Here is a 3,309-nt window from a genome sequence, read left to right as displayed (position 1 = left end):
TAAAATCCTAAGTGGCATGAAAGTAGGAATAATAACTATAAATTGTGGCTAGCATATTCTCTAGTAGTTATAGTAGAATGAGAAAAAGATTCTAAGATATATGTGTCAGTAAACTGATAGAGAAGGATTGGCTTTAGAAAAATAGTGAACATCTTGATAGGCGTAAATTTGCACAGTAAGAGCAATCGCTTACTGCCAAGGTTTCTTGGGAGAAGATGGCATTTTTGTTTTTACCTGCAGAGAGACACAGAGGGCTTTGGTAAAAAGCCAAGCTGTTGGTGTATAAGAGAAAAGCGAGACTATCGAGTGTCTGGAGCTGTTATTGTAGGATAAAGATATCTGATATTTCTCATGTCTGTCGATACTTAACAGATAATGAGCATCATTGACTTAGGCATTCATGCAACATGATTCTTGTGTAGCATTTTCATGTTAGCTCTTTCTACATGTCCTCCTCGCCTCGTTAGAGAGCGACAGGAGAGGAGGAGAGGCCGAAGACCGACATCATCACATTGGGATGTTTGAATGCAGGTTGGGGAAGTTACATAGTTTTGCACCGTGTAATATTCTCAAGATAGGTGATGAGAGAGTGTTGGCACACTCCACCAGCTAGCGTTAGGTCATGAGATGTTGTGATTTCAGCAAACGAGCTGTAGACGCACTGGGAATCTCAATTTCTCCCATATCCATTAGCTCTCCACGTGTGGACTGTCATACGCTCATGTCATGTGACGACTCCATGCGCTCAGCAATGGACAGTAGCCATGTGACGTCACTGCCATCTGCGGACACTTCTGGTTTGGGTGTGGCATAATACAAATGTGCATCAACCACTACTCTCATTGATTAGATCCAGTGTCTTGGCAAACACAGCTAGCTATGGGTCTATGACTAGATAATGCTGCAGAGCAGGCGATTGAGAGTTCCTGGTGTCGTAGAGATTCTCAAACAACGCCGAGTCTCCCGCATCGTGAGACATGCTATTGTACTTTTATACTCTAATTTGGGTCTCGCAGAGGCAACTTCAAAGATGCCTAGACGCAGACTGGTTCTTAATGAGGGAAATTGTATTACTAAGGTTCTATGTTCGCACGTCTCATTCGCCTAGATATCAACTTCTTCTCGTGACCTTCAGTAAGATGCGCATATCTCAATGGAGTCGGCCCAGTCTCAACGCCAAGATATCCAACTCACGCTGTTAACTTTGAGAAGTACATGGTCGCGACTGTATAAGAAAAAACATTAGAATTAGGAATAAGAGGAGCTCAGGCTAATAAAAGGAGAGAGTGTAGGAGCTGACAGAGACACTCACGGGGAATTATGCATATACACACAGGAATTTGGATACTACGAGTGTATTGCACTCAGTATACTATCGGAGGATGAACCAACGGTATTATCAGGATGTAGCCATTCCTATTCTTGCAAATGGTAAAGGCTAATGCTCCTTATACCGCTCTTGATGCAGAAATTAGTCTGGCTCTCACATTCTCATACTCATCATCACTATGACGATTTCAACTTTATAGTGCACAGGAAACGCCGCATACCTATTAGGTTTTCTTGGTGATTTTTTTTATAAAGATGCCCCTGATGAGCCCTTTCTCTGGCCTCCATTTAGCCACTGGTCTATTTGGATAACAATGCATCTGTGAATGGAAGTAAGTGCTGCCAAGAGTCACAGCTTCTCATGAGGAGGTCTGTCTTTCATTCCACCAGGCCGTATGTCGTCCAGGTATCTGGATGGACATAGAGAGAGATTCGCGCTCTCGCTCCCTCTTCGCTCTTCTCTCTTTTCCTTCAACACGACTTCTCCCGCGCACCACACCCTCCCTTCACCTCTCTCCTTTGCCCACCACCTTCTCCACTCACTCTCGCCCACCCCCCCCCCGCCGCGATGTAGCTCATTAAATTGTCAGTCTGTTGGCCAACAAGGTTTCATGAATGTATTGCTGTGTACGCACCTCTTGACTCGCAGTGCTGGAAATGTACTTAAGAGCCATCAATAGGACTAGAGAGACTGAATATACATAGCACAGCTCACCTTTCTACTACATCTCTGCCCTCTTACTCCTCTGGTCTATCGCCACCGTAACGGACTCTCCATAGTCTCCTTGGTTTTAGCCCATCTCATAATAGGCATATTTAGCTATTTGAGCAGCATTTGTTAATATCATGCCCCCTGGCTAGTATTGATTGTATATGCGGCGGCCATAAGTTAGAACGACCAAACCACGCAGAGTGTTGTGCTCGCAATTAGCCCATAAAAGTGTCAAGGAGTCATTTCAGGAAGACGACTATAGACATATGGCCGACGAGCACTTATAAAGTGTAAGCTCTTAGCATGCATAACAAAAGCTCTACTGCTGATAGCTACTCTGAGCACTTGCAGTATAATTTGCCTATATAAGTGTAGAGCACTACATTATGGTAAATTTTTCTTATGTGTTGAGTTCATTGGAAATCATATGGACACTGCGCGCGTATAATGTATGAGACAGACATAAGAATGCGTTTCTAAGGAGATTTCAGTATGAGAAGAGATATAGAATCTGCTCAAGTTCCCTTAGGAGATGGACTCATAGAAACACTCTGGAGAGGCATAGCACATGGATGTTTGAGCGTTGAACTGTAATGAAACTGAGGATGCTAGGAGTGGAGGTCAAATACCCCTCACGAGCTAGTGGAGTATCAAGGATCTGTGCCGCTAGTAAACATGGAGTCGGATATTTATGGTGAGGGCCTAGGTGTGCTAGGTAATAAGAGATGGGAACACTATTGTGGTGGAAGAGTCGGTTGCCTTGGGCTGAGGTGCATAGTGTTTTTGGGTCGTTGGATCAGCATGCGCTCACACGCTTCATGGAAAGGGGAGCAGACACGACTACTGCGCACCCTCGTCTTCTGACGCACTTGGATCGGAAGAATGTAGCGCGCTTCGCGGTTTGGTGTAGGAGACTCGGTATAGTGATCGGTAGGTCGTTTTGTTTCGTGTTCCTTTATGTGTTCGGGATTTACCTTGTTCTGTTCTTTGTCGTTGTGTGTGGTTCTTTCCTTGTATGGTCATGTTGTAACTGTGATAGACTCTACTGGGCAAGTTGAATCGTGTGTGCTTGATTACTTGTAAAACTTGACTTAGAAAACCATCTCTTAATAAACCAACACATTAATCTTTAAAACCACCCCCAAGCATGGGCCTACTCAATGTCACGCGGTTGCTCCCCGCTCCGCTCTGTCACCACATCCTAGTGCGCACAACAACCAGTACGCCAAATTACTACCTTCTCCTCCTAGCGCCCTCCACCGAGAACT

Source organism: Peromyscus leucopus, chromosome 10 (genome assembly GCF_004664715.2).
Source record: "Peromyscus leucopus breed LL Stock chromosome 10, UCI_PerLeu_2.1, whole genome shotgun sequence".
NCBI classification, from domain to species: Eukaryota; Metazoa; Chordata; class Mammalia; order Rodentia; family Cricetidae; genus Peromyscus; species Peromyscus leucopus.
Note: the sequence above shows the minus strand (reverse complement) of the source record.